The sequence below is a fragment of the Canis aureus genome, chromosome 27, assembly GCF_053574225.1.
Source record: "Canis aureus isolate CA01 chromosome 27, VMU_Caureus_v.1.0, whole genome shotgun sequence".
Taxonomy (NCBI): Eukaryota; Metazoa; Chordata; class Mammalia; order Carnivora; family Canidae; genus Canis; species Canis aureus.
Genome location: NC_135637.1, coordinates 31640831 through 31665264, shown reverse-complemented (window position 1 = coordinate 31665264; position 24434 = coordinate 31640831).

The window sequence follows — 24434 nt, the reverse complement described above, 5'->3', positions numbered from 1 at the left end:
TTCCTTTTGGTACTTTTCTGTCTGAGCTAGTATGTCTTGATATAACAAAGCACCAGTGTCATGGTCAGTCAAGAGGACTCCCTCTCTCTCCCTCCCAGGGAAGTGTTCAGGGACTCCTCCCAGAGAACATGCTGAGCCAGGCAGTAGAATACTTGTGTGTCTTAACTTCTGATATATTCCTGCTAGATATTTAGTAACTGGCTCACATAGAATAAGACCAGATGCTCAGTTCTAGGGGTCTCTCATCTTTTCACAGAGCCTTGTCTGTCCTCTTCAGTAGAGGCTGTGCTGAACTCCCAGGAAACTCAACCAACACTGACCCTGAAGCTCTCTCATGCTTAATGTCCCCTGGGTTCCTACTTAATGGATATATTGTGCTTTGCTTTGTCATCTAGTTTGTTGCTTTCTACTCACTGTTTCAAATTCACAAAAGTTTGGGAATGCATACCTTGGTGCCAACAATGTATAAGAGATGAAAGTGATGATTAATGCCAAACAGTATGTTAGTAAATTGTGGATTGGGTAGATGGCTGATTGTTTGTTTGTTTGTTTGTTTTTCTGTAGATGGCTATGCTTCAAGTGGGTAGATGTGTTTTCTATTTATTATTATTTCTAAAAATATAAATTTTTATTTTATGCACTGTTGTTTAGATGATAAGCTTCATAATAAAAGAATTTGGAAAACAACCTCAAATATACATGAGCACAAAAAAAATATACATGAGCACTTTTCCTTTCCTTTACATAGAGCAGAATGTGAACAAATGTAAAAGAGAAGGTGACATGCATATCTGGAGGAAAAAGGAGAAAGAACTGTCTTCATGGGGATTTTGCTGATGGTGAAAATAAATTCACACAGAACCCTTCAGAAAGAAATTGGAAAAGAAAGAGCCAATGGGAGGACAAAGCCCCTTTCCCGAGGTTCTCTTGAGGCTGTGGTCCACTCCCTCCCAACACATCTCAGCATGTTCTCCACAGATCCAGAAGGCATTTATAAAAGAGAGAAAGAGAATCCTGAAGGTGGAATGCTTTGGAGGCACAAAGATAAGGCAAGAATATTGCAGGCTTGACTCCTAAGTAATTCACTACAAATGTACCTTCACTCTGTGATAGTAAATACAAATCTAAAAAGATGGGATTGGAATGTAAAATTGTGTCTGATCACAAGGAAAGGAAGGCCACATCTCCTTTCCTTTTGGTATTTACCTTAAAAAACTTGAGCTGTAGTTTTTTTTTCTCTGCCCCTTCAAATTATATATACAACTGTTTCATAAGTAAATAAGACTCTTGTCAGGTTTGCAAACAAGGGATCTCTTTCTCAAGGATCTAAGACTCCCATTTTGAAATGAAAACATGAAGGAAGACAGTGTCCCTATTACAGTTTCTTTGGGAAGAAGGGCATTGGCCTGACATCACTGGGAGCCTGGCTCCTGGTTGGAAACCTACCTCCTGGCATGAAGATGTAAGAAATGTATTTTTCCCTATATGTTTTGGATATTGAGCCCTTATGAGATATATATGTTATAAATATTCTCATTCCATAGGTTGTCTTCCCTTGGTAAAAATCTCTAGGAATCCTACTGTTCTACTGAAGTTTTGTTGGATCATAGGCCACAAGGGAAACCAACCATGCCTTGTATCAGAGTGAGCATTAGAGGAATTTAGAGTGTGATGTTCCCCAAGAGAAGGAGTGAAACAAGCTGAGGTGTCCACTTACTCTGCTCCCATCACTGAAGATTTAAAGAATCTCATCCTAGGAATACATGGCACAAGGAAGAGGAAGCTGACTCTGTCCCTAGAAAATTAATCAAGGGAATGTCTTCTTTTGGGACATCATTGGGGGAAGAAGAGAGTGAAGAACTGAATTCTCAAGGCCATATGGCACAAATCCCACTTTGCCTACCTAGGATTGGGAAGCATATTCAGAGCAAGGAGACAGCCTGTGAGCACAGGGCAGATTTTTTTCTCACATCCCCCATGAGCTTGTACCCCTGAGGTTACTGCCACCGACTTGTATATAAGCAACAGTAATAACCAGCCTCATCCTCAGGTTGGGTCCCAGAGGTGGTCAGGGAAGCTGTGTTGCCAGAGTTGAAGCCAGTGAAGTGAACATGGATACTTGAGGATCACTTATTGACATAATAAATTGCAGGTTAGAATCAATCCCAGAGAGAGAAGGGGCAAATGGCGGAAGAGTAGGGTCCCCAAATCACCTGTCTCCACCAAATTACCTAGATAAGCTTCAAATCATCCTGAAAATCTACGAATTCGGGAAACAAAAGGCCTCCAAGGGGGAGGGCCCCGCCAGGAGCCGGGCTGAGGCCGGGGCGAGTGTCCCCAGGACAGGAGAGCCCCGTCCCGGAGGAGCAGGAGCTGCAGCAACCTTCCCGGGGGGAAACGGGCTCGAAGGGAGTTAGAGCAGGACCCAGGAGGGCGGGGATGCCCTCGGGCTCCCTGGGACATTAACAGACACCTGTGCGCCCAGGAGAGTGCACCATACCCCGCGGCCGAGCTCCCTAAAAGACTGCAGCACGCGTGGCAGGACCCAGAGCAGCTCAGAGGGACTCGGGCTGCGGCTCCACGGATGGAGCTGCGCCACCAGGAGCGCGAATCCAACAGCTAAGGCCCCGGAGCACAGGGCGCCGGGACACAGCCCAGGATCAGCCTCCCCCGGGACAGGCAGAGGCCGGGAGGGCGCAGGACAGCAAGGACGTTCCTGCCCCGAGCTGAGCAGACCAGCAGCCCCGCCCGGGAGCATCCAGGCCCTGCAGACCGAGAGCTCCGTAGTTACTGCGGGAGCTGACTCCAGGGCTCCAAAGCTGGCCCCGCCAGTGGGGTTGTTCCTCCTGGGGCCTCACGGGGTAAACAACCCCCACTGAGCCCTGCACCAGGGGGCAGAGCAGCTCCCCCAAGTGCTAACACCTGAAAATCAGCACAACAGGCCCCTCCCCCAGAAAACCAGCTAGAAGGACAAGTTCCAGGGGAAGTCAAGGGACTTCAACTATACAGAAACAGTAGATACTCCCCCGTGTTTTTTTTTTCTTTTTGATTTCTGTTTGCTTCCCCCACCGTTTTTTTCCCTTTCTTTTTCTTTCTCTTTTCCTTCTCTTTTTTTCTTTCTTTCTTTCTTCCTTTTCTTTTCTTTTCTCTTTTCTTTCCTTCTTTCTCTCCTCTCCTTTTCTCCTTTTCCCAATACAACTTTTTTTTTGGCCACTCTGCACTGAGCAAAATGACTAGAAGGAAAACCTCACCTCAAAAGAAAGAATCAGAAACAGTCCTCCCTCCCACAGAGTTACAAAATCTGGATTACACTTCAATGTCAGAAAGCCAATTCAGGGGATCCCTGGGTGGCGCAGCGGTTTGGTGCCTGCCTTTGGCCCAGGGCGCGATCCTGGAGACCCGGAATCGAATCCCACGTCGGGCTCCCGGTGCATGGAGCCTGCTTCTCCCTCTGCCTGTCTCTCTCTCTCTCTCTCTCTCTCTCTCTCTCTCTCTCTCTCTCTCTCTTTGTGACTATCATAAATAAATAAAAATTAAAAAAAAAAAGAAAGCCAATTCAGAAGCACTATTATACAGCTACTGGTGGCTCTAGAAAAAAGCATAAAGGACTCAAGAGACTTCATGACTGCAGAAATTTGAGCTAATCAGGCAGAAATTAAAAATCAATTGAATGAGATGCAATCCAAACTAGAAGTCCTAACGACGAGGGGTAAGGAGGTGGAAGGATGAGTGAGTGACATAGAAGACAAGTTGATGGCAAAGAGGGAAACTGAAGAAAAAAAGAGACAAACAATTAAAAGACCATGAAGACAGATTAAGGGAAATAAATGACAGCCTGAGGAAGAAAAACCTACGTTTCAATGGGGTACCTGAGGGCGCCGAAAGGGACAGAGGGCCAGAATATGTATTTGAACAAATCATGGCTGAAAACTTTCCTAATCTGGGAAGGGAAACAGGCATTCAGATCCAGGAAATAGAGAGATCCCCCCCCCTAAAATCAATAAAAACCGGTCAACACCTCGACATCTAATAGTGAAGCTTGCAAATTCCAAAGATAAAGAGAAGATTCTTAAAGCAGCAAGAGACAAGAAATCCCTGACTTTTATGGAGAGGAGTATTAGGGTAACAGCAGACCTCTCCACAGAGACCTGGCAGGCCAGAAAGGGCTGGCAGGATATATTCAGGGTCCTAAATGAGAAGAACATGCAACCAAGAATACTTTATCCAGCAAGGCTCTCATTCAAAATGGAAGGAGAGATAAAGAGCTTCCAGTACAGGCAGGAACTGAAAAATATGTGACCTCCAAACGAGCTCTGCAAGAAACTTTAAGGGGGACTCTTAAAATTCCCCTTTAAGAAGTCGTCCAGTGGAACAATCCACAAAAACAAGGACTGAATAGATATCATGATGACACTAAACTCATATCTTTCAATAGTAACTCTGATCATGAACGGGCTTAATGACCCCATCAAAAGGCACAGGGTTTCAGACTGGATAAAAAAGCAAGACCCATCTATTTGCTGTTTACAAGAGACTCATTTTAGACAGAAGGACACCTATAACCTGAAAACAAAAAGTTGGGGAACCATTTACCATTCAAATGGTCCTCAAAATAAAGCAGGGGTAGCCATCCTTATATCAGATAAACTAAAATTTACCCCGAAGACTGTAGTGAGAGATGAAGAGGGACACTATCTCATACTTAAAGGATCTATCCAACAAGAGGACTTAACAATCCTCAATATATATGCCCTGAATGTGGTAGCTGCCAAATATTTAAACCAATTAATAACCAAAGTGAAGAAATACTTAGATAATAATACACTTATACTTGGTGACTTCAATCTAGCTCTTTCTATACTCGATCGGTCTTCTAAGCACAACATCTCCAAAGAAACGAGAGCTTTAAATGATACAGTGGACCAGATGGATTTCACAGATATCTACAGAACTTTACATCCAAACTCAACTGAATACACATTCTTCTCAAGCGCACATGGAACTTTCTCCAGAATAGACCACATATTGGGTCACAAATCGGGTCTGAACCGATACCAAAAGATTGGGATTGTCCCCTGCATATTCTCGGACCATAATGCCTTGAAATTAGAACTAAATCACAACAAGAAGTTTGGAAGGACCTCAAACACATGGAGGTTAAGGACCATCCTGCTAAAAGATAAAAGGGTCAACCAGGAAATTAAGGAAGAATTAAAAAGATTCATGGAAACTAATGAGAATGAAGATACAACCGTTCAAAATCTTTGGGATGCAGCAAAAGCAGTCCTAAGGGGGAAATACATCGCAATACAAGCATCCATTCAAAAACTGGAAAGAACTCAAATACAAAAGCTAACCTTACACATAAAGGAGCTAGAGAAAAAACAGCAAATAGATCCTACACCCAGCAGAAGAAGAGAGTTAATAAAGATTTGAGCAGAACTCAATGAAATCAAGACCAGGAGAACTGTGGAACAGATCAACAAAACCAGGAGTTGGTTCTTTGAAAGAATTAATAGGATAGAGAAACCATTAGCCAGCCTTATTAAAAAGAAGAGAAAGAAGACTCAAATTAATAAAATCATAAATGAGAAAGGAGTGATCACTACCAACACCAAGGAAATACAAACGATTTTAAAAACATATTATGAGCAGCTATACGCCAATAAATTAGGCAATCTAGAAGAAATGGACGCATTCCTGGAAAGCCACAAACTGCCAAAACTGGATCAGGAAGAAATAGAAAACCTGAAAAGGCTAATAACCAGGGAGGAAATTGAAGCAGTCATCAAAAACCTCCCAAGACACAAGAGTCCAGGGCCAGATGGCTTCCCAGGGGAATTTTATCAAACGTTTAAAGAAGAAACCATACCTATTCTCCTAAAGCTGTTTGGAAAGATAGAAAGAGATGGAGTACTTCCAAATTCGTTCTATGAGGCCAGCATCACCTTAATTCCAAAACCAGACAAAGACCCCACCAAAAAGGAGAATTACAGACCAATATCCCTGATGAACATGGATGCAAAAATTCTCAACTAGATACTGGCCAATAGGATCCAGCAGTACATTAAGAAAATTATTCACCATGACCAAGTAGGATTTATCCCTGGGACACAAGGCTGGTTCAACACCCGTAAAACAATCAATGTGATTCATCATATCAGCAAGAGAAAAACCAAGAACCATATGATCCTCTCATTGGATGCAGAGAAAGCATTTGACAAAATACAGCATCCATTCCTGATCAAAACTCTTCAGAGTGTAGGGATAGAGGGAACATTCCTCGACATCTTAAAAGCCATCTATGAAAAGCCCACAGCAAATATCATTCTCAATGGGGAAGCACTGGGAGCCTTTCCCCTAAGATCAGGAACAAGACAGGGATGTCCACTCTCACCACTGCTGTTCAACATAGTACTGGAAGTCCTAGCCTCAGCAATCAGACAACAAAAAGACATTAAAGGCATTCAAATTGGCAAAGAAGAAGTCAAAACCACAATGAGATACCACCTCACACCAATGAGAATGGGGAACATTAACAAGGCAGGAAACCACAAATGTTGGAGAGGATGCGGAGAAAAGGGAACCCTCTTACACTGTTGGTGGGAATGTGAACTGGTGCAGCCACTCTGGAAAGCTGTTGGAGGTTTCTCAAAGGTTAAAAATAGACCTGCCCTACGACCCAGCAATTGCACTGCTGGAGATTTACCCCAAAGATTCAGATGCAATGAAAGCCGGGACACCTGCACCCCAATGTTTATAGCAGCAATGTCCACAATAGCCAAAGGAAGGAACCTCGGTGTCCATCGAAGGATGAATGGATAAAGACGTGGTTTATGTATACAATGGAATATTACTCAGCCATTAGAAATGACAAATACCCACCATTTGCTTCAACGTGGATGGAACTGTAGAGTTATGCTGAGTGAAGTAAGTCAATCAGAGAAGGACAAACAGTGTATGTTCTTATTCATTTGGGGAATATGTATAATAGTGAAAGGGAATATAAAGGAAGGGAGAAGAAATGTGTGGGAAATATCAGAAAGGGAGACAGAACATAAAGACTCCTAACTCTGGGAAACCAACTAGGGGTGGTGGAAGGGGAGGAGGGCGGGGGGTGGGGGTGAATGGGTGACGGGCACTGAGGGGGGCACTTGATGGGATGAGCCCTGGGTGTTATTCTGTATGTTGGTAAATTGAACACCAATAAAAAATAAATTAAAAAAATAAAATAAAAATTAAAAAAGGAGGATAAATGAACCATAAAGCTAAAGCATGTAAAATTTTTAAAATCACAAAGATCAATACCTGGGTTCTTCTATTTTAGGACAAAAGAAATATAGAGATTCTCTGAAGAATTACAAGTTAAGGGAAAGAGAGAAAAAAAAGATCCAAGAAACACGTGCAGGTTCTGACCCAGAAAATCAATGGACACATGAATGGTAAACTCACATGCTGATTCCTTCACCATGTGGAATAATAAAAAATATGGATGCATATATTGACCTTAGGGATTTCAAAATATTTCAAATTGTTCTATCTAAAATGTCTATTTTTTCCTATTGAAAAGTTTTTAAAAAATATTTTATTTATTTATTCATGAGAGACACACAGAGAGGGGCAGAGACAGAGGCAGAGGGAGAAGTAGGATCCATGCAGGAAGCCCAATAGGAGACTCAATCCCGGGACCGAAGGATTACCCCTTGAGCTAAAGGCAGATGTTCAACGGCTGAGCCAACCAGGTATCCCCCAAAAAAGGTTTAAAACATATAGTGTTTAGTTTTTTGAAAAGATATTTTTCCCCACAGGAAATAGACAAGTAATTATATGAAGTGTGGACATTCTGAAGAAAATACTACATCTGCCACAGAGGAGGAGGGGTGACCATAGTGGTGTGCTTCTAGATGTCCCCATGTTGAGTGAGCATCTTCAAACCAAGGAGGAAGCCTGTGAACACAGGCAGATTTAGGTCTCACTTCCTCATGAGCTTGTACCACTGTGGAAAGTATTACTACCAGTATATGCGCTGCAGTAATAATCAGCCTCATCTTCAGCCTGGAGCCCAGAGATGGTCAAGGAGGCCGTGTTCCCAGACTTGGAGCCAGAGAAGCGAGCAGGGATCCCTGATGGCCGATTATTGGTATAGTAAATCAGGAGTTTGGGGGAGGTGCCTGGGAACTGTTGGTACCATTCGATATAATTACTACTGCCAATGTTACTGCTGCTTCCATCACAGGAGATGGTGACAGTCTGGCCCAAAGTCCCAGACACCGAGGAAGGTTGAGTCAGGGCAGACTGGGCCCAGGACCCTGAAAAGAGAGAGAGCATAATACAATGAGTTTAGTGCTGGGTACCCAGGTAAGGCTGAAGAGGAGAGAGAGGATCAAACTAGATGGCCCCAAGGCCCTTTCCCTGGAGACCTCACCTGTGCCCTGAGAGAGAAAGGTGAGGAGGACCAGAGTCCAGGCCATGGTGGAGATGCCCCAAAATCACTGCCTTCTGAGACCCCAACCCTGGGCCTGGCTCCCCCATAAGTCCCTTATCCCCTCCCCTGCCTCAGAGGAGGGAGGGGCTCCATGCAAATATGTTTCCTGACCCTGCCTCTCCCCACCCACCCTGACCTGACTCTCTCTTCTAGGTACTTCTGCATCCCTGGGCAGCAGAGCTTAGCTGCGCAGAAATTAAAACACTTTCACAGGGATTTTCTGAACCATGACTGACAGGAGCCCATGACAGACCCTAGGAATTCAAGCCAGACTTGGAATATCTATACCTTCCACTGAGGAATTCTTGGTGTGGATAGGGGAGGAATCTCCGACCAATTCATTGTGTGGGAGGAGGGAAGAAGAGAACTCCAGGATTGCTGAGATTAGGGGAGATTCAAGTACTCCTCTACTCAGGATCACAGGCAGAGCTGGGATCTCATTGCCCTCCACTGCGTCATGGTTTCCCTCTAATACCTACATTTCAACCTTTGGTCTGGGTCCTGCTCAACAGTGGATTCAGGTTAGGATATGCTTACTGGCACTTCCAGAAAAGGAATTATAGGAACACAACAGATATTAGACCCCTCTTCCTTCATGTTCCATCTAAAGTGTCTCCAGATTAGAGACACTGCATTAGACCTGCATAAAGGAGAAAAAACAAATACTGCTTTTGATGCTGAGAACATTATGGAAAGTTTGAGCTCTTAAGTAAGTGACTATATAGTCAGGGCTATCCAGCAAAACAGAAGTAATATGAGTTGTGAGTGTGTGGATATGTATATGCATGTATATATACATTTGTGTGTTGATTTGTTTATATTTTTAAATGTATTACATACTTCTATGCATTTATATTTAAGCATATAAAATATTTTATACATAAATAATTAAATGTTTTATACATAATTATATAAAATTGTATGAAACCTAGATTACATGTAAAAATACAAAGTGGCACATATAAATTTTTAAATGTACTTTTATACATGTAAAACTATATCTAATTATATGGTTTGGATCACATTATTATTGAGGCAGGGAAATTCATGAGCTGCAATCTGCAAACTGCAGACTCAGGAAAGTCAGCAGCATAATTCACTATGGCCCAAAGACCTGAAAACCAGGGAAGAAAAAATGTGAATTTGAGTCCATGAGCAGGAGAAGGAGATACAAGGTTCCCAGCTCAACCAGAGACCCAAGAAGAGAGGTCAGTTCCTCCATCTTTGGTTTTTATTCCACTCAGGCCTTCAAAAATTGGGTCATATACACACACCATAGGGAGAAATCTACTGTATTAAACCCCCAAATTCAAATTCTAATCTCAACCAGAACACCCTCACAGGCACACCAAGAAATAATGTTTCATCTGGGTGCCCAGGTCCCATTCAGGTTCAGATAAAAAAAATTAACCATCACAGTAGCCATCTGACAGGAGCCCATGACAGATTCCTTAACTGGGAATGAGGTTGTTGCAGGGACATCGCAGCTCCAGTGCTAAAATGGGAAACTTCTAGCAACATGAGAAGGATTGGTCACAGCCCTGGTCTTCAGATGCTTGAACTTCATTCAGTTGTTCAAATAATTCATTGATTTATTTATAAATTTATAAATTTAATTTATAATAATTTATAAATTATTTTAATAATTAATATATTTTTATATATTAGGGAAGAATTGCAGCTGGAGCTCCAGCTAGACATTGGATTGTTTATTAAAGAAAACAGATGCTTTGGGTTTCTTGTGGAAAAGAGGACATACCCATCAGCTATCTCTTCCTTTCTAGAAGAAAGGAGTAATTTTGGAAAGAACTCTGGCTAATAGGAACAGAGTCTCCACATGTCTTAGCTGATGAGTTGAATAGTTGGGAAGAGTCCCATTCTGGGACCAGAGCACAAAGGCAAAGAGGAAGTCTTCATTGTACCAAAGCAGATGCAGGGGTGCATTAGGATGTTCTGGTGATCAAGGAGAGGAGATGAGTGAGACCTGAGTTCTAAAACCATGCTGCTGGCCAACATGCACATGAGAAAATGCTCCGCATCACTTGCCATCAGGGAAATACAAATCAAAACCACAATGAGATACCACCTCACACCAGTGAGAATGGGGAACATTAACAAGGCAGGAAACCACAAATGTTGGAGAGGATGCGGAGAAAAGGCAATCCTCTTACACTGTTGGTGGGAATGTGAACTGGTGCAGCCACTCTGGAAAACTGTGTGGAGGTTCCTCAGAGTTAAAAATAGGCCTGCCCTACGACCGAGCAATTGTACTGCTGGGGATTTACTCCAAAGATACAGATGCAGTGAAACGCCGGGACACCTGCACCCCGAGGCAATGTCCACAATAGCCAAACTGTGGAAGGAGCCTTGGTGTCCATCGAAAGATGAATGGATAAAGAAGATGTGGTTTATGTATACAATGGAATATTCCTCAGCCATTAGAAACGACAAATACCCACCATTTGCTTCAACGTGGACAGAACTGGAGGGTATTATGCTGAGTGAAGTAAGTCAATCGGAGAAGGACAAACATTATATGTTCTCATTCATTTGGGGAATATAAGGGAAGGGAGAAGAAATGTGTGGGAAATATGAGAAAGGGAGACAGAACATAAAGACTCCTAACTCTGGGAAACAAACTAGGGGTGGTGGAAGTGGAGGAGGGCGGGGGGTGGGGGTGAATGGGTGATGGGCACTGAGGGGGGCACTTGACGGGATGAGCACTGGGTGTTATTCTGTATGTTGGTAAATTGAACAACAATAAAAAATAAATTTATTATAAAAATATAAAAATAATAATAATAAAACCATGCTGCATGAAGTCCTTTCTGCACAGGGTTGGGAAGTATCTTCGGAGCAAAGAGGGAGTCTGTGAGCACAGGACAGATTTTGGTCTCACTTCCTTATCAACTCAGACCATCATGAAAAGCGCCACTACCATCATATAAGTAACAATGATAATCAGCGTCATCATTAGCCTGGAGCCTGGAAATGGTCAGACAGGCCATGTTTCCAGACTGGGAGCCAGGAAAGCAATCAGGGATATCTGATGCCCAAGAACTGGTATAGTAAATCAGGAATTTCTGAGTCATGCTCGGGTGCTATTGGTACCAGGATATTTCATTATCACTCCTGATGTCACAGCTGCTTAAAACACAGGAGACAGTGACAGTCCATCCTAGAATCCTGGACAAAAAGGGGGGCTCAATTAGGTTAGACTGGGCCCATGAGCCTGAAAAAAGGAAGAACACACACTGCTGAGTTAAGTCCTGGGGCCTTAAAGAAACTGAGCAAAAAGAAAACAAGACAAATGATCATCTCAGATCTTCTGTTCTGAGATGGAGGAGCTTCACCAATGCCCTGAATAAGGAGGAAGATGGGGACCAAAGCCCAGGTCATGTGGAGAGCTCCAAGAACACTGCCTCTTGAGACCCCAAGCCTGAGTCTGGCTTCCCAGACCTCTCTGAACACCTCTTCTCTCAGGGAAGGGAGAAAACTTCGTACAAATGTGCTTCTTGCACCTGCCTCTCCTTACCCCCTCTGATCTGACCCTTCATTCTCAATACATTTGCATCCCAGGGCAACAGAACTTAGTTTAATGATGAAAACACTTTGGCATTGTATTTCTAGGACAGAGCTCAGTTTAGTGCCAAGGACATGGAGCCAGAATTCGAATGTCCCTTAGTTCTTATTGTGGGAGTAGTTGATAAATAATCCAAAGACTGACCCTTTGTGCTGTGTGGATTTAGGGTGGGAACAGGACCCTGAGGACTAGGATTAGGAGAGATTCACTCTTTCCTTTGGAAGCACCAAAGACGGAACTGAAGGTTGTTCACAACCCTTAGCCCCTTCCTCTCCTCCTAACTAGGATTGATCTTCTTGCTTTTCTGTCCCCTTCCTCACAGGGCTCTGAGCCTGAGGCATGGGGGTGTTTGTTGATCTTTCAAACAAAAACTTCTTGAGGCACAGTAGATCTGGATCACCCCTCACACGGTCCCTCTTTGCAGAAATCCAATGGTATCAGTTAGGGACTTCATACACTTGGAATATAGGATAGTAATGACCTTCCTCGACCCAGGTCCTTACTGCCCCCTGGTGGCCGCAGGTGCTGCAACCCAGGCCCTAGGGAAGGCACTTGGTGAGAGCTGGAATCCCTGTTCTGTTCCATCTCTTCCTTCCTTCCTCCCCTCCTAGTCAGTATCAAGTCCCCAGACCCCTCTTAAATCCACCCAAACACATTTATCTTTGTCTCCATCTTCCTCAAGAATGGGATGGATCACCTACCACATCGAGTGTCTCAGTCCCACACCTCAGGACCACTTCACTTGTCCCTGCCCTGCCTTATCATAGGGCAGTTCTTGACTCAGGGCCAAGAAAATGTTAGAGGTCAAATATAACCAAGCCCTGAAGGAAGCCTGGATGAGAACATTGACACAGGGAGAAAAACGATTGATTTCTCACCATGTTGATACCAAAAATATTGCACAAAGAAGAGAGCTGTCAGCATTGAGAACAAACTGTAGAAAACCAAGGTTCAGTTTTCCAGGCATTGTGGATGTGGAAGAAGGGAACTGGGGTCATAAGTCCTCTACAGGGCTAAATTCCAGGGACCTCTTATCAGAGTGCATTTCTCTATTACATGGGACAGAGTATGTTCTAGTGGTAATCCTTTGTGTACAGAGACTAACTTACCTCAGAGCTCTGCACCTTCTTGAGGTAAAGTTCTTTCCATCAGGAGAGATGCCTGACCTAGTGTGCTTTCTAAACAAGATGGTTTATAGGAGAAGTTCTGTTCAAGGTTGACTGGTCCCTGTCAAAAGAGAAATATTCCCTCAAGAAACAGACTAGGAATTCTATGCAGTGTGGATGTTCTAAAGAAACTAGTTAAGTGCCTCTATCCACATGTTTGCAACACATATTTCTTTGAACACAAGGGAGATGACATCCTGGCATAAGGTTGGATCGATTAGTTACCCAGGGCACTCAGGGATTGGGGCAGAAGGAAAAGAGTCATTGCTGGAAGTGATGGTGTTGGTTCTGACAATCGTAGCCATTCCTGTGTGTTTTAAAATTTGCATGTACTATAATTTTGGATTGAATTTAGATAATAATGTCTATTATTTTATACAATACCAAATGGTACCAAGTTGACTTTTTCACAAATCAATCAGCTGGACATCTAGGATGGGATTGTAGCCTAGTTGATTGGATACTTGTCTCTTGAAATCAATATGGAGAGATCTACTGACATCTTTCTGGAACTCAGGTGCTTCATGAAGGAAATATATCCTGAACTTCACAATGAGCCGTTTGGTTCTGTTCTGTGTTCTGTTTGTACCAGGAACAAATTCAGCTCTTTCTCCTCAAAAGACAGGGCTTACTATTTCATTTAAAACTCTTCTGGATTTTTGTATCCTCCAATAAGACATGAGAATCAAACAATTAATCTGACAGTCATCCAAATGTGACAAAATGAACATATGTATACAATATCCTTATGTTCCAATAAGAAGCAAAGCAAAGAAGTTGAAAAATACACAGAAATCAATACCCAGCATCTTATTTTGTGAAACAAATTAAAGATGATGATTCTTATCCACTATCAATTTTAAAGTAGGGAATAATTTAGAAATGATGCCAGGAAAAGTGAGAAATTCTTAATGAGAATTTAATTTAATTTCACTTAATGAGAAATTCTATGAACCCATGAATGACAATTGCCTGGAGTGCTGGTTCCCTGATTGCATTGAACAGAAAAACACTGGTGGATATTTAGGTCATAAGTACACCTAAAGAGTTTCGAATCATCTCTATCAAAAGTAACCTCCCTAAGGATGCATGACTGGCTCAATCAGTAGAATGTGTGACTCTTGGTATCAGGTTTATAAGTTTAAACACCATGTTGCATATGGAGATTACTTTTAAAAGTTTGAAAACATTTTTAAGGGGTGCCTGGGTGGTTCAGTTTGTTCAGTATCTGCCTTTGGCTCAGATCATGATCCCAAGGTCTTGAGATCAAACCTCACATCAGGCTCCCTGCTCAGCAGGGAATCTGCTTCTCCCTAGCCCTTTCCCTACTTGTGCTTTCTCTCTCAATCTTTCTCAAATTAACTAATTAAATAATTAAAAACATTTTTTAAGATGTGATCTGTCTTGACCTAAAACATATAATCTCATATGTCAATTTTACCCAAATTTTAAAGTAGCAACCACTCTCTCATCTTTTCATGAAAATAACTAAGCATATATTGGTTCACTATTTCAGAATACTTGAGGCTCTTCCACAGCTTGAGACTCTATATACTCAAGGAACAAAGGGCTACGACAACCCCAGGCATGTCATATTGGAGCCATTCTGTTCACACAATATCTATACTCATGATTATTTGGAAGGTTCTCTATTATTAACATACTAACTACTTTCTCAGAAGGAAGTTGTGGTTCCATATTAGAAGGATACTCACTTGAATAGGCAATGGTCCCTCTTACCCAACTCTGCTCATGTTGACACAGTTCCTACCACTGCAGAGTTGGAAAGAGTGATTCTCTAGGACCATGTCCTGGAAGCAAATAGGCTCTGTCATTTTCCAGACCTTTGGCAGAGTATGTTTCATTTACTTTAATTTAAGAAGAAAGAGGAGCAGAGACACCTGAATTCTCAAGACCATATTGCATGAAGCTTCCACTGTAAAGGGTTAGGAAGTATCTTCAGATCAAGGAGGGAGCCTGTAAGCACAGGGCAGGTTTTGATCTCCCTTCCCCATGAACTTCAACCACTGTGTGTGTGCCACTGGTTGTATATGAGCAACAGTAATAATTAGCCTCATCTTCAGCCTGAAGCCCAGAGATGGTCATGGGGGCTGTGTTTCCAGACTTGGAGCCAGAGAAGCGAGCAGGGATCTCTAATGGCCGATTATTGGTACCATAAATCAGGAGTGTGGGGGACGTGCTTGGGAGCTCTTGGTACCAGGAGACATAACTATACCTCCCAATGTCACTGCCGCTTCCAGTACAGGAAATGATGATGGTCTGTCCCAGTGTCCCAGACATCGAGGGAGGCTGAGTCAGGGCAGACTGGGCCAGGACCCTGGAAAGAGAAAGAACATACTCTGGTGAGTTCAGTGCTGGGGTCCCAAGTGAGTCTGAGGGGCAGACAAATAATCAGCCCTAATGTCCCTGAGGCCCCTTCCCTGGATACCTCACCTGTGTCCCGAGTGAGGAGTATAAGAAGGACCAGAGCTCGGGCTATGAAGAAGATGCCCCAAGTGCACTGACTTCTGAGACTTCAGTCCTGGGTCCCCTAGACCTCTTATTCCCTCCCCCTGCCTCAGAAGAGGCACCTGCCTCTCTTCACTGCCTGGTCCTCTGTTTTATATACTTGAGCATCCCTGGGCAGCAGAGGTTAGTCAAGACTTAAAGCTCTTGAACATGGTGTCAGACAGGGCATATTAAGCCCATGGCAGTGCCCTGGAAACAGATATAACCCACAGATATCCTTATATTTCCTGTGGTGAGAATCTGGTGGTTCCTGAGTAAGAAATCTCAGGGCTGTTTCTTTGGTGTTGAGTTTACCACCTCACACCAGTTAGAATGGGGAACATTAACAAGGTAGGAAACCACAAATGTTGGAGAGGATGCGGAGAAAAGGGAACCCTCTTACACTGTTGGTGGGAATGTGAACTGGTGCAGCCCCTCTGGAAAACTGTGTGGAGGTTCCTCAAAGAGTTAAAAATCGACCTGCCCTACGACCCAGCAATTGCAGTGTTGGGGATTTACCCCAAAGATTCAGATGCAATGAAACACCGGGACACCTGCACCCCGATATTTCTAGCAGCAATGTCCACAATAGCCAAACTGTGGAAGGAGCCTCGGTGTCCATCGAAAGATGAATGGATAAAGAAGATGTGGTTTATGTATACAATGGAATATTCCTCAGCCATTAGAAATGACAAATACCCACCATTTGCTTCAACGTGGATGGAACTGGAGGGTATTATGCTGAGTGAAGTACGTCAATCGGAGAAGGACAAACATTATATGCTCTCATTCATTTGGGGAATATAAATAATAGTGAAAGGGAATATAAAGGAAGGGAGAAGAAATGTGTGGGAAATATCAGAAAAGGAGACAGAAAATGGAGACTCCTAACTCTGGGAAACAAACTAGGGGTGGTGGAATGGGAGGAGGGCAGGGGGTGGGGGTGAATGGGTGACGGGCACTGAGGGGGGCACTTGACGGGATGAACACTTGGTGTTATTCTGTATGTTGGCAAATTGAACACCAATAAAAAATAAATTTATTATAAAAACAAACAAAAAAAAAAAACTCTAAAAAAAAAAAAAAAAGAAAGAAAGAAATCTCAGGGCTTCTCCTCTACAGTGTGTCAAGCAAAAATGAGGACAGGGTACTTAGCTGGCTAACTGATCCAGTTGCCCCATTTCCTGGGTCTACAAGCAGAGCTGCGGGCCATGATCCCCCTCAACTCTTTTCTCTGCCCTCAGGATGGGTCATCATTCATTACTTCTTCCTCTGTCTCTGTGGTGGTTTGAGACTGGGGCCTGTGGCTGAGCCCTGGGTTGTTTTTTAGCTCTCTGAGAATATGATTTGTGTGGGGGACACAACACTTTGGGGTCTCAGTGAGACTCAGTGAGCAGCAGCTCTTGACATTTCCTGTGGACAGTTTAAGCCACAGAAAATCCCTTCTCTAAATCCAGGCCTCTTGTGATATCTGGGTGGCTCAGCAGTTGAGCTTCTGCCTTAGGCTCAAAGTGTGATCCTGGAGTTCCGACGTGCTTGAGCTCCCTGTGGGGAGCCTGCTTCTCCCTCTGCCTGTGTCTCTGTCTCTCATGAATAAGTAAATAAAATAATCAATCAATCAATCAATCCAGGCCCTTGCTGCCCTCTGGTGGCCTCAGAAGATGCATCCCAGGCACCAGAGAAGGCAGCTGAGTGGGAGCTGGAAATCCCTCCTCTGCTCCCACTCTAGTCTTCCTCCTTCCCCGTCCAGTTCAGTGCCAGGCCCTCTGATCTCTTCTATCCCCAAAAGCGCGTTTCCTTTTGTCCAAAAACATTTCCTTTGGTCCATGGAATGTGCCAACTGCCATACCACGTGGTCCAGCATTCACTTCACAACTATTCAGCATTTCCCACCACAGCCTTGGCTCGGGGATACTGCTTGTGAGGCATCTCTGGGCACAGGGCTGAAGAAACATTAGATGTTTCTTTAACCCCAGTAGGAAGGCTGGGTGAAAAAAATGAGAGTAGGTGAAGATAGATTGGCTTCTCAAAATGTAGAAAGAAGAAATATTGCCTGAGGAAGAGAAAGCTCTGTAGGATTGAGAACCACCTAGCGGAAATCAGGAAGTGAATTCTAGTGATTAAATAAGTGGGAAAAGGGGATGGGGCCAGGTTTAGCCTGAGCACCCAGCTCCAGGGACCTCTCTTCGGGGCATGTTTTGGTGTCACAGGGAACATGGAACTTTCTTCCTAACATCTTCTTTGCGTACACTGAGAAAGACTCGCTTCCAAGCTATGCGTCTTCCTGAGGTAAAGTTTCTTCCATAGAGAGTTACTTAACCTAGTTGTGCTTTCTAGGAAGGAATCAGTTTGAGGTAAAAACTTTGAGAACTATCAAAACTTGCGTATAAATTATGGAAAATCCTCAAACATATTCTCTTTTCATTTAGAAAAATACTTACCCTCTACACCACGTTTTCAGTCATCATGTGATCTATCTGCTGCCCACAGCTCCCCATGAATCCTCCTCCTCTGAGTTCCCAGTGGGCTACTCCCCAGCCCAGTAGATTTCTTTCTATTCCTTCATTGGCCATCTTCCCTCTACTTCAGTGCCTTTGCATGGGCTATTCCTCTGCCTGAAATGCCCATATTCTCATACCTCACATGTCTGGATCCTTCTGAGGACACAGAAATGTGCCCCAAGAGCCCAGTCAGTAATCCTGTTTGTGGAATGAATCAAGGAGAGAGCTCAGGTAGGGAAGCTGAGCTAAGACATTTGCCCAAAGAGTCTCCAGGCTATAATCAGACATGTTTTAAAAATTACATATATATGGGGGATCCCTGGGTGGCGCAGCGGTTTGGCGCCTGCCTTTGGCCCAGGGCGCGATCTTGGTAGACCCGGGATCGAGTCCCACGTCGGGCTCCCGGTGCGTGGAGCCTGCTTCTCCCTCTGCCTGTGTCTCTGTGCCTCTCTCTCTCTGTGACTATCATAAATAAATAAAAACTTTAAAAAAATTACATATATATGTATATATATATAATTTTAATTAATTAATTAATTAATTATAATTAATTATATATATATTCCCAGCCAGGTTTGAGGAGATTACACATAGAAATGCAATTTTTTCAGCCTGTCAAACACCAAGCTCCCTTGGTTTCCCTTTATAGTCACTCGTGGCTTGGAGGAGGGAAGGGGCAGAGGACCTTCTGTTTCTTACTTTACCTCTTCCAGGAAAACACAATTCTGGCTGCAGACCAGACTGAGGACTTACTCATCCTTGCTCTGAATGAAGAGAGTGAGCAGAGGCTTCCAGATGAACCGAGGAAAACTCCAGTAGTCGCTTTTCCAGAAACCAAAGACTGGCTGGGAAAGTGGCATTCTCTCTCCACCTCTCCCTAAGGAAAGGTGACATATCCCTCTAACCCCGTTCTCTGCAGTGACCTGAGATTTGGTCTGGGACTGAGTCCTAGGGGTGGTTACTGCTCTATGTGGAGAAGGGACAGAGTGAGGACAAGAGCCTTGAGTTTTTCTCCTTAGGGGAGACTGGGGAGAAAGAAGGCCTTGGAACCTCCCATGGGCCAGAAGAAACCTCAGCAGGACCTTGGGCGGGGAGGTCATTGTAGTCCCCAAATCTAGGCTCTTGTTGCCCCCCTGTCGGCTCAGCTGGGACAGCCCACAGCCCAACACCAAGGATAAGGCAGAGAGTGTCCCCACTCTCTGCTCAGCTTCCCTTTTATCATTTGTTTCTCTCCTTCCCAAATGGAATTTGCTCTCTACCCCCCAACCCTGATGTTCCATGTAATCCACCTCATGCTCCATGGATCAGTTCCTGAAGCTCCACCAGAAATGGAATCGGTCACCTGCCACACTCGCCCACTCCGGACACCAGGGGACCCTGGTCAATGGATCACTGCCTGGGAGGCAGGCCTCAGTTCAGAGCAAGAAGAACAGTGGATAAAAATGGAAGCCAATCCTGGTATTAGATGTGCAGGAGAGAAACGGGCCAAAGAGAAAACATTTTGGAGTTTTTAAATGTCTGACATAAAACTCAGGAGGGGAGAAACTGAGGAGATCCCAGGAACCCTGGAAAAGATTTTGCCTTCTCGGCAGGTGGGGAGAAGTTGGACAGCCTGAGGGTCCAACTCCAAGGACCCCTTGTCAGAAGGGAGTCCTGTCTGGACCATCTCGGACTCTGGTTCCACCCTGGAAGAGATGGATGATTTTTTTTTTAACTCAAAGTTGTATGAGCAAAGATATTAGGTGCAATCATTTATAATGTCCTGTAATTGTTACCACATTTGGGGGTGGGTCCTATGCAGATATAATTAAATTAAATATCTTCAGGGGATCCCTGGATGGCGCAGCAGTTTGGCACCTGCCTTTGGCCCAGGGCGCGATCCTGGAGACCCGGGATGGAATCCCAAGTCGGGCTCCCGGTGCATGGAGCCTGCTTCTCCCTCTGCCTGTGTCTCTGCCTCTCTCTCTCTCTCACTGTGTGCCTATCATAAATGGATAAAATAAAAATTTAAAAATAAATAAATAAATAAATAAATATCTTCAGATGGGAAGAGTTTCCTGGATTATTCAGGTGGACCATAAATCACATCACAAGTGTCCCTACAAGAGAGACACAGGGACAATACACATACACACACACAGGGGATAGCCATATGAAGGAGGAAGCAGACATAGAGTGATGGAGCCACAAGCCAAGGAATAGTGGCCAGTGACTGGAAAAGGCAAGAATGGATTCACTCTTAGAGCCTCTGGAGGGAGTGTGGCCCCCAATGAGAGCTTGATGTCAGCCCAATGTTGGTGATTTCAGACCTCTGGCCTCTAGAACTGTAAGGGAATAAATTCCCCTTGATGAGTGCTGTCTTATCTGTGATTTGTCACAGCAGCCACACGAAACTCATATAGGAAGTCAGTACTCTGCTTCAGAATGACGACACTGCAGATCCAGCTTTCTAGGGAACTTATTGAGGTTGGCTCTCAGGCTCCTGGCCCCCCTTCCCTACTTGTGCAGATCACTGGGTGAGCAGTACCTTCCTTAGTGGCCCATCTGTTTTGCCCTGAGGGGCCCTGTACTCTTGACCATTTCCAATACCCTCCAAGGTCAGGCACCCTCACTGGCACCTCCCTCTTTGCCACTCACTTGACTTCTCTGGTTAAGCTTCACCAACATGCTTCTATCCCTTTCAGGTCCTGCCATCCCCTATTGCTATCTCTGAAGCTCTTCCTTTCCTGCCTTCCCCTACCTGGCCCTGACCTAGAGGACAGCCACCCACTGAACTTCTCTGGCAGCACATTCCTCACTGCTCACAATAAATTTGGTGTCTGCCAGACCCTCCTGAGGCTCACCTTCCCTGAGGAGCTGTACAGCTTAACCAGGTAGAGCCACTCCTAGATGCTTCTGAAGCCATAGTTTTCTTAGTCTTTCTAAGGGTTGTCATCCTGGCAGGGAGCTTGCAGACTCTCTCAACATCCTTGCCAGTTGAGAGTGCTTCTTGTAGATAAACTCCCCGCATCCAACCTGAGCTTTTGTCTCTTGATCCTGCACCTTCACGATCCAGCCCTGAACGCATGTTTTTCCAGGTCCTACCATACGTGTTGGCTGGTTCTGCAGCTCCTGTCCCTGCCTAGCCAGCTCTTCACACTCCTGTCCAGGTTTTGTGGTGACATAATCCTACTTATTGTCCACAGGCCTGCATGGCAGGAGGGGGTGGATCCCAGGGTGCTGAGGGACGTGAGCATTATTTCATGGGTCACAAGTTTCCAATCCATCTTCAAGCAAAGGGAAGGAAAGGATGGGCCCTAATGATTAAGAGGGGGCTTGGATATATCAGGGAACATAATTAATTCAAGGACTTTTGAGTATTTGGATCCATGTGTCCCCTTCTTGTGATTCAGGACCCAGTAGTTATCGGTGCAAGGCCCTGAACTGGGGCATAGCAAAGTTGCCCAGTGGAGAGGTTCTGTAGAGGTCTGCTACTCTTAGGACTTAGTTCTGGACCTCAGCTTTTCCTGACCTCTGTCTGCACAGGTAAGAGTCTTTTTCAACCAACAAGGACTTCTGGCTTTCACTCTCAGTTTGTCCTTGATGATTTTCACTCCCAGCCTTTTAACTTCTGCAAATTATCAGATGCACATAGCAACACTCTTCCTAGAGTGAAAGCAGTAGGGTTGTCCCCACATTCCTTAAAAGTACTCTTTTCCTTAAATTTCTCAAATGTTTGACACCCTGCCTTGCTTTTGCATTTCCTCCTACAAGTAAAACATCCTTATTCACCTCCAGTAAAAATCTGAACTGCATTGTTCTGTGTGCTCCCATCCCTACTCCCCCAATTGGAGTCTTCGTTGCTCTGGAATCCCATTTCTACGTTTCCTTTTTCAGACAGTCCTGCAGCTAGAGTAGCCCAGAACTGTCCCAGTTTAGGCCTGATCATTCCCTTTCCTGAGACATTCATCAGTCTCAGGCAAACCAGGCTAGTCGGTTACCCTCCTGATACCACCTGTTGCAGGCTGGGTTTCCTGGACATTGATGCTGAAGTGGAAGTGGGAACATAAAGGTATTGGGGAGTCTGTTGGCATCACCCTGCCCCATGCAAGGGAGAAAAAAGAGCAGGATCAGGGAATGAGAGCCCGTGGTATGATACTTTAGCCTCTCCCAGAGGCACTACCAAGTCAGAGAGGGACATGTAGGAAATGAAGGGAAGACAGCACCTGGGAAGATTAAAAGAAAGAGAAAGCAGGAGTTATCAGGGAGAGTCTATAGACAGCAGTGCAGATGTGTCCCCTGAGAAGGGAGAAGGGTCACAAGGGAGGTTGGAGAGTTAGAGCCTCCGAACTTAGAGCAGCAGGGAGAAAATCTCAGCCTTCCCCATGGAGAGCTCCAGAGCAAAGATAAGCATGGAAGAAGAATCTCAGCTTTGCGGAATCGGCAAGCCCTTGCACATCGACATGCTCAGTCATTGCCAGGCAGCTGCCCAGGGAGTACACACCCTCAACTAGAAAGCTAAGGTAGATGCTGGAGACACATGTGCCTGGAGGCTGCCAGTTGCTGGCATCCTGGAGGCAGGTTTCTTTCGGCAGGCAGATCTGAGAAGCTCATTTTTGGTTGCCCTAGTTGGGCTGTGGTGCAGTCTTTGCCAATGCGAGGGGGTCCCCTGGAACTGAGGCAGTCCTTCAGGTGCTTCCATGTTGCAGGCAGACAGCCTGGATTGTATATAGGCGCATCCACTAGTCACTGCATACAGGCTGCCCAGGAAGGGGCATGACTTTGAGAGGGCAAATCCCTCCTGAGAAGTCAGTTTCAGGAGAGCACTGGCAGATAAGAACTGTCTGTATCTCCGGCGACAGGGATGACGTGACTTTCATGAGATCTGGGACACTCATCATTGCATCCACTTCGCTGGTCCATCAGCAAATGGTAACTTCCACTTCTCTTAGTCAATAGTCTCGTATAAAGGCTAGGAATGAGAAGTCCTATGGAGTAGGACTTTGTATGCACAAAATATTTCCACTATAACATACAACACATTTAGAAACTCCAAGCATGTGAACCTCTGGCCAATTGTGGAAAAACCTCAGGTATTAGGGGGAAGAGCCTTCAAAAATCATATGCCTGTTGGGCAGCCCTGGTGGCTCAGAGGTTTAGCGGCCACCTTGGGCCCAGGGCGTGATCCTGGAGACCTGGGATCGAATCCTGTGTTGGGCTCCTTGCATGGAGCCTGCTTCTCCCTCTGCCTCTCTCTCTCATTGTGTGTGTCTCTAATTAGTAAATAAAATAAAATCTTAAAAAAACAAAAAAACAAAAAATCATATGCCTGTTGTTATGGGCATGTTTTGAAATCAGCATACCCTCAGAGGCTGAATAATAACAATAAAATGCCTGTGGGTGAATAACAGTGTCAGAGGCCTACCACCAGACTGGAAGTTGTGCTGGTTGGGGGGACAATCCCCATTGTGTGAGATCTACAAGGGAGAAGACTCATGGAAATCAATAGAAGGTTCTGGGTGTTTCCTGCAAGACCTCAACAGAGGGTTCCTCTTTAGTTGTCTATTACTGCAGGATTTTCAGGCACTCCAAGATACAGGAATAACTATTCTATTTAATTTGTTCTAGAATAATTTGCCCACACCATCAATCATGATGCAAATGTAAGAAGCACAATGGTTTCAAAATAAGAAATAAAATGATTATTTGAATTAGACATAACTTGTAACCTATAAAACCAAAGGAATTTACTGGAGAATATTAAAGACTAATTCCATGTATGCCTGAAGTTTATCAGTGGGAGGGCATGAGCACAAAGAAAACTTACACAGTACAAATTAAAAGGGCATGATATTTGGAGAAGATCTCAAAATGTGTGGTACCCGGCTATATCAGATTCCTATCTTCACTGTAACAACTTCACCATAAACTTAGGGGTTTCAAAGAGCAGAAAATTATTTTCTTATAGTTCCAGGAGCCCAGATTCCAAAATGAGGCTTTCAGGGCTGAAATTAAAGAGTCTGAAGGGCTGGCTCCTTCTGGAGGTCCCAGGGAAGAATTAGATTCCTCGCTCTTCCAGCTACTACAGGCCACCACCATTCCTTGGCTGGTAGCTACATGATGCCAATCACTCATCTGTGGTCACATTTCCCTCCCCTTTTCTGTATGTAAATCTGCCTCCACCTTCCTCTTAAAAGGACACTTGTGATTAT